The sequence below is a fragment of the Cyprinodon tularosa genome, unplaced genomic scaffold, assembly GCF_016077235.1.
Source record: "Cyprinodon tularosa strain WSP-4 unplaced genomic scaffold, ASM1607723v1 ctg185, whole genome shotgun sequence".
In the NCBI taxonomy this organism is placed as follows: domain Eukaryota; kingdom Metazoa; phylum Chordata; class Actinopteri; order Cyprinodontiformes; family Cyprinodontidae; genus Cyprinodon; species Cyprinodon tularosa.
Genome location: NW_024038643.1, coordinates 669,668 through 677,917, shown reverse-complemented (window position 1 = coordinate 677,917; position 8,250 = coordinate 669,668).

The following is an 8,250-nucleotide window of genomic DNA, read 5'->3' as shown; positions in this document are numbered from 1 at the left end:
ACCATAAACAAACATTAAAAAAAAGTCAGCCTTGGTTTGTATATTTGATCAACTCATTAGACAAAAACACCTGAGAAGGTAATTAGATCCTTATTACTACAGAAATGAACAACATCCAAGTTGGTTATTAGGTGTAGAAACTGTGCATATTAACTTCTGATGTCTTTCAGTTTTTCTGTCAGAAAACATTGTTTAAATGCATGCAAAAAAAAATTCACTGTGGTTCAGCAGTTAGTAAATAAATGTATTTCACGGATAGACGTAGTCATTAGAAAAATAGTATGCCAAAATTGCAAACTTACAGAAAATAGGGCAGGGTAGGAAGAGCATTATTTAGAGAAGCATCTAAAAGGTCCATGGTGTCTCTGGAGGTGCTGCACAGAACCCCAGCTTTTATGGTGCTTTTATGTGTTTTTTATTACTAAAATCTTGCAAAATGTTTAAAACATGTTTCTTCTTGATATTCTTCCTGGTTTTCTGACTTGAATGCAGAACATGATTAAGTTGGCCTTGATGTTTGTTTGCCAGATCAGCATTCAGCTCTATAAAATTCTACAAGTAATACAATTAATAATACGATTAACCATTAGATTTTGGACCAAGGTCCAGATTCCTGCTCAGACTAAATTCTGCAATAAATTTGTCTCTAAACTCAGAGCTGTGAGGTAAAAATTATGTTTTATCTGATAAAAGTGCTGGCTGGGTGAATGTAAAGAAACAAAAAAAAACAAGGACATGCTAACTGTTGTTGTGGTAACTGATGTTTTGGAGTAAAAGACGAGTACAAACATATTTCTTCCCATTTTGTGGTCTAATACTACAGAAAGATGTTCACGAATATATGTTAGTATGTTTTTTTTTTTGTGATTTAATAAGATACAAACTGTCAAAAATTCCAACAAATAGTTAATTCCTGGAATTTCTACTATGTTTTCTATCCATGGAGGCCATGCTGGGTGCAAAGCTAGGGTTTTGTTGATGAACTTCTGTTTTTTTCAGCTTAAACTGAATTTTTTTTAAATGAAAACCATGTTTGCATGGATTGCTTCATTATGAGTCAATGCAAGCACAGAATAACTGCAGATAATTTGTGCTTCAATCTGGATCATAAAAACTGTCCCATAAACAGTTGTTTTTATTATGGCTAGATAACAGCAACTGATGGGAGATTTTTCCCAGCAACAAAACTGTTTAAGAGTAAAAGTAACCTTATGACTTCATTTTTCGTATTGTCTTTCTATATGACAAGATGTGCTGCAAACTGAGATACTTTAAAATACATTGGACTGTCGTTTTACACATGGGATGACTACATAAAGAATTTAACATCTGTTCAATGTTTAATGTTATGAGTGAGGGATATGTATTAAAAAGAACACTGCAGGGACCTGCTGATTAATAATCTGCTCATACACAGTGTCTGCTGTAGCTCTTCACACCTTCAAACCCTCCTCAACTCATGAGAGTCTATCCTGCTCAAAATGAAGGTCATGCTATCATCTTGAGATGTAATAATGTAACCTTTTTATACAAAAAAATTTTTGTTTTTTTCACAATGTTTGATAAAATTGTTCATGCAGGTTTCTAACTGAGCATTTTCTATGAAATATATTTTCTGAAACACACCCCTGTGTCCCGCTTTAGTGTTATCATTATTTTGCAATGATGTCCTTCAGATCAACCAAAGCTTTCAAGGACAAAGTGACCCAAGCAACCTCCACTCTAAAAATGGGTGGGTGGGTGTGTGTAGGAGGAAAGACAGCTGCGTTTTCTGCTTTTTACAGGTGGATGAAAACGGCAGCAAGATAAAGCCTGCGCAAACACCAGAGAGAAACCCTGAGTTTCAAGGCTGCAGCTGCAGCAAAGAATCTGCCTGCCTCTCATTGAATATGGATGCACTGCCTCCTACATGTTAAACATGTTCACACACTTTACTTCCATTTATTGTGCTAGGTCCAGATTTAATCAGCCCATTTAGGGGGTTCGCTCCGGGAATGTAAGATTGTAGCACAAATGTAGCACCATGAAATACCCACATACAATAATAAAAATATGTACACACATAGTATGCATGTCTCCATACATAGTATTGTTTTGGAAATGATTACGTTTTTTTTGCATGGGCAACAAATTCACATCCTGAAAAGGGCTAAGAAATAGATCAAGGGTAATTAAACATTTCAATCTATAGAATAATTCATAAAAAGGTACATGAAGCTATCAAAGGAAATGTTATATTGTAAAATGAAAAACGTATTCAGAATAATCACAATATTTACAGAAATAGTTCTTTCGAAATAAAAAGCAGGTTATTGTACCCTCAAACCAAGCATAACTGTACATGCCTAACCTCATAAATACAGAACAGTTCAACTCTGTCTGGCATAGAGTGCAGATACTATTGTAGCTAAAAAGCTCCCCCTAGTGTTCGTACAAGGTATTACAAATACTCTTGTATTTTGATGTTATGTTTAAAACATTTCTCAGAGCTTTTGCCTCATGTTTATCTAACAACATTACATAGTAAATGAGGATTCTTTTTTTTGTTGAGAATCTATTACACAAATCTTCTGTTCATTCCTCTCTCAATTTTGATCTATTAGATTGAGGTCTGGTCACTAGATAGGCAGTTAAAGCTCATCAAACTCATTGTCATTTCTGAGAAACAAGCTTGAGATGATTTCAGCTTTGCAACATGGTGCATAAATCCAGATAACCCAGCAAAGACAAGCAGGTATAGGCAATAAATTCATTGAAAAGATGCAGATCTGAAGATCATAATGATCAAGAAGAAGGCTGAGGCACAAAACAGAGATGATATTGTGATAGTTTATTTTGAGAACTAGATGTTAGGGATTTATTGGACTAATAAAGAAATGTGGAGCAAGAGCCTGAGCTGTCATGATATTGGTGCTGATGTCTGGCCTGATAACTCATTTCATTCACCTGCCTATCTCCACCCAGCTCTCATTATCAATCATCTGATCGACCTGCTTCAGGCTATATTTAACCAGCCTTCAGACCAGTCATCACTGCCAGATTATTTGAGTCTTTGGTAACAGTTCTCTAGCATTTCTTAGTGTTTCTGATTACTTGTTCCTGACCCATTCTACCTCTGGACCTCTGAGCCTGCCTGTAGATGTTCTGATCTGTTTGCCTGACCTGTCTTCAGACTCCTGCTTGATTTCTGCCTGTCTGTGTACCGAACCTGGAACTGTTTCCAGACACTGTTCTGGATTTCCTTTCAGCACCTCTTCTGAGATCTGATCTCCTGGCTCTGACTCCCTAGCATGCCTTCAAGAAAAGCTTTGGCTCTGGATTGTCCTGCCTTTCTTTGTCTGCTTGGCTCTGATCTCCTGCTTGTCCTATGACCTACGAGAGACCAGCGCCTGGGACTCTCTGGGTGGCACCCGCAATGTTTCGTTGACAACCTACTGGCCAGAACCAGCCTCATCCTCTGGGCTCGGACTGAGCTTTAAGACCACGTTAGGGCTCACACATTAATTATCCCCGTCCGCCAGATATACAAGGTCACTAAACTGTTGTCTTCTCCTGCAGAGGTTCCTGCCTTAGACCATGATGCTGCGCTTTGCAGTTCTGTTTCTAAGAAATGTTTTGTTAAATCTATCTGTCTTTCCGCCTCAAACACTAGTTCCTTTTGTTCTGAGCCTAAACCTAAATACATTAAATTACAAATGTTCAATGGACCTGTTAGGGATACATTATTGAGTCATCTTCAAAATGATTGCAGTATATTGCCACTTTAGGTTTTGTTACTTTATCTGAAGTAAAATAAACTAGTAGTTAAAACAATATTTTTATTTTTTTGGTGCTCCAGTTTAATCTCTGAGACAACCTTTACCCCCTTCTCTGAAACTTTTGGTTAAACAGTAATTGACAAAGAATACACCATTGCAAAAAGAGCAGTAAAAAGGTCTCTGGGTTTAGGCAAAAATAACAGCTTTAGGCAAGACATTCAATGCAAGTCAGATATATTATGCTTTTTATGAAGCCATATGCTTTCTTTGAAAATAACTGTACAATTGAGCATCAAAAAGTCTTTTTTGGTGGTATGTAAATCCATGTGACTAATACATATGTTCAGATCTTAACATGTATGACCTTGAAACAGTTACTCAGTTTCTCAGTTACTCACTTTCTTTAGTAAAGCATGTTAATGGAAAGATGAGTTTTTGGAAAAATTGTGCTTAAGAAATGTGCAAAAGCATTTGGGATAAATGGGAAATCTATAGAGCAAAGCTAATTCAATAGATTTAAGGAGATTCAAAAGAGTCATGGCTTAATATGGAGGCATCCTGGTCTCCAAACCAGAGATGCCACTTATGCCAATTGGTTTAAGTATCCTATCTTTGGGGTTTTGTATAAAGGAAGAGACACACCAGACCCCATAATGTAGATAAACTAAAGCTCTAAAAACAACCTGAGCTTTTTGCACCTCTCAGTAGAGCCACAGTTGGGTCTCCTTTATGTCACTGATGAAGTAGTTAATGCAAATTATACTCTCAGTAATGAGTTTACGATAAATAGAACACAAAATACTACATTTCTGTCTTCTGTACCACTGAAGAGCGACAGTTTTATAAAAGGCAGTTGATTTTTATTAAATCAACATCAATGACAACACAGGATACAGAGATGATATACCAACCCAAAAGCCTCACTCCCACACTCATTCATATTCATTCACCCATTGTGTTCATCTATAAATTACATTTATAAAATAAACATTTGAGAAGTTCCCATCGGTTTTTATATTTTCTGGCTTCATTGGTTTCACCCATATAACTTTCTAAAATTAAATAATGCTGAATAAGTGTTTTAAAGAAATTAATACCAAGTGAAAATCTATTTTTGGCTTTAAAGATAAACCTTTTACCAAGTACAGTGATTAAATTAACTAAGTGGTGACTGTTGATAAACTCTCCCAGTAAAACAGAGACCACATCAAGCTTCATAGACAGACCAATCCTTAAACACATTTTTTTTTTACTTCCACCCAAAAAAGAGAATTTGACAATACCAAAACAAATGCAGGGTGGATTCAGACTCTTGGCAACAGAAATGGTGATCATCTGACTCTGTCATATTCCATAGCTTTAACATTTTCCCAGTGGGTAAATTTTTTTATATAATTTTAATTTAAAACTAATGATTTTGCGCATCAATAGTATTTTTATAAATTAATTGAAATATTATATCCCATGGCAGCAGGCAGTAAAAGTTGTCCTCCCATTTTCCATATGTGTTATATGAGGTAACCATCAGTGATTTTTTTTGTTAAATAAAATGTATATATTTTTCTATTTATTTTAATTGCCTTTTGCCAATTAGATTTTTTGTTGGAGGTTTACAAACATATAGTTTAGTAGTTCCATTGTTAATTATTTTTTCTATTTTTTTACAATTACTCCAGTGAGTTTGTTAAGATAAAAGTTTGAAAAAGCATCACCATATATAATTCTAAATTCCTTATACTCCATAATTTTACTGCTCTCATTAATAACTTCATTAACAAAGATAACTCCTCTTTCAAACATGCTTTTCCAAAAGGAAGGCAGTCCATCTTTTAGTATTTTGGAATTCATCCATATTATCTGCTGCAAAATCTAATTTCTTTTTTCTGGTACATAAAATTGAAAACACCACCATAAATGGATTATTTCCTTTATGAACCCTGAAATGTTTCCCAGCAGACTCTGTACATATGGAAAATGTAGATTTTTTTTTTTTTCCAATGGGACATTTGTGTTCCACTTATTGTTTGTGTACATCTTTGGAACAATTGATGTTTTCAAAGACAAACACGTAGCTTCAAGACTGAGGATTTTCAAACCTCCATATTTTTATTCATTGTACAAAACTTTTCTTTTTATCTTTTCTGGCTTGCCATCCCAGATAAAATCGAAGATTTTCTGTTCATCAAACTTAAAGAAAAAATGGGATGGAGCTGGTAAAGACAGGAAAAAAATGAATAAATTAAGAAGTGATTAAAGAATTAACTATAGATATTTTACCATACAAACTTAAATATTTCCCTTTCCATAATTGCAGAATTTTATACAGCTTTCTTAGTCGATTATCATAATTTACTAAACTTAAGTCTTCCAGATTCTCTGGGATCACAACGCCAAGTATGGTCCATCTGTCCACACAACAGGCACTTTACATTTCATTGGAAAGGCTGTTTTCTTTAAACTTCCAATCCTTCATATTTTATATTTATCATAGTTAAGTTTAATCCCAGATTGCTCTGAAAAGATGTCCAAAACATTTATAAGGTTCTGTAAACAATGGGGATTGGGTCTAATGAAGAAACTTGTATCATCCGCATACATTGTTATCTTACTTTCATTATTATTATTATCAATGAGCCCTTCAATATTTTCATTCAGTCTGACTTTAATTGCAAATATTTCTATTGCAATGATGAACACATACAGAGACAAAGGACACCCTTGTTTTAGACCTCTTAATAATGGTATAGTCCCTGAGATGTGTCCATTATTTATAATTTTACAGTAAGTTTTGTTATATAACGTCTTTATCCAGTGTAATATTGAGTCGCCAAAATTGAAAAAAGGCTAAGCTTTTACAAGAGGCAGGAGTTTGTCCTGCATTCGAGGGTTGCCAGAGTTACTTGATTACTGTTTCCTTGAGCAAGACACCTTACTTGCATTGCCTACTGATTGTAGTCAGATATCCTAGTCTATAGCTAAAATATAGCTTGGCAGTATCAGCTAATTGAACAAAGTGATTCCAACCCTTCACTTTCTAACTTCCTCAAAAATATTTGGAATTGAACATTTCCCTTTTAAATGCAAGATTGCTAAGTAACAGACATTAACTGTGCAAACATGCCTACACTTAAGACAAATGAACCATTTGAAAAATGAATAGAAATCATAAACTGGTGATTTATTCTTCTTATGATAAAGTCGTATACTTATCAAAACAATTTAGCATATATATATATATATATATATATATATATATATATATATATATATATACTTGTCTCCCTTTATTTTTACAGTCAGATTAGCTTTTTCTTGAACAAATGAATTCTATTTCAACTTTTTCCCACATTAAGACAAAGTATTTCAGGTACTACTAAGACTTTTTTAAATTTGTAAAAAAAAAAAAAAAAAAAAAGGTATTTAGCTATGATTGATCAAAAGAAATCTAGTTGCATCACTTACCTTAGAATAGAAAAAAAATGTCTTTATAAACTAATATCAGCACCGGTTTACTTTATGACCACTAACACTAATCTGTCTTCTGTTCAGCCTTCTATTTTTTTTCCTTACATGTTACAAAATATGATTTTCTTTACTCTTAAATTGCCAGCAACCCCTCTTGCAAAATTTCTAATGTATTACAGTAGGAGCCCCTTAATTGATCAATGGTAATTGAGGGATTCTGTCTGATTATGTCAGCAAGGGCCCTGTTTTTTAACAAAAATACTAAAGAAATGTTAGATTTAAAAATTCCTTTCTGTGATGCTGTTGTTATTGGCTTCATCACCTTCTGACATGTCTTTTCAAAGGTTGCAAAGATGCCTCGGCTTGTGGATCAAATTAATATTTTTACCAGCTATATTTGACTACATTAAATCTAAACAGCCAAGAGGTATTTTACATTTATTGTAAGATGATTATCAACTGGTAAGCTTCAATGTAGTAACAATTAATTATGGTGTTTCCAACAGGTTTCTGGCAGGTCTGTTGAACTCTGTGAAAAGGTTTGCTCCACATAGTGGTATGATGGATGGAGAAAGACAGGAACACAGCAAAATAGGTGTACAGTTGAAAACTAAGGTGCAAAATTTTGAAGCTGCATTCATTAACTTTTAGATAAATTAAGAGAAAAAGTATAACAGATAAATCATGGCAGTGTTTTTTTGTTTTGTTTGTTTTTTTACTTTAGTAAAGTCAAAGACATATGAGGTGGTGTTGAATATATATATATATATATATATATATATATATATATATATATATATATATATATATATATATATATATATATATATATATATATATAAAGCATTTTTTCAACTTCACATTTACAAGCACAAATAGTTTTGCAGCAGAAATACTTTGATAAAATGCTTTTTACATTGCCTTGATACGAGCCTTTTGATTGGTCCATTGAAACCAATATCTTGAAACGCAAATTGTGATTGGTTAAGGTGACGGTATGTTTTATTTTTTTCCTGTCGATTGTTTC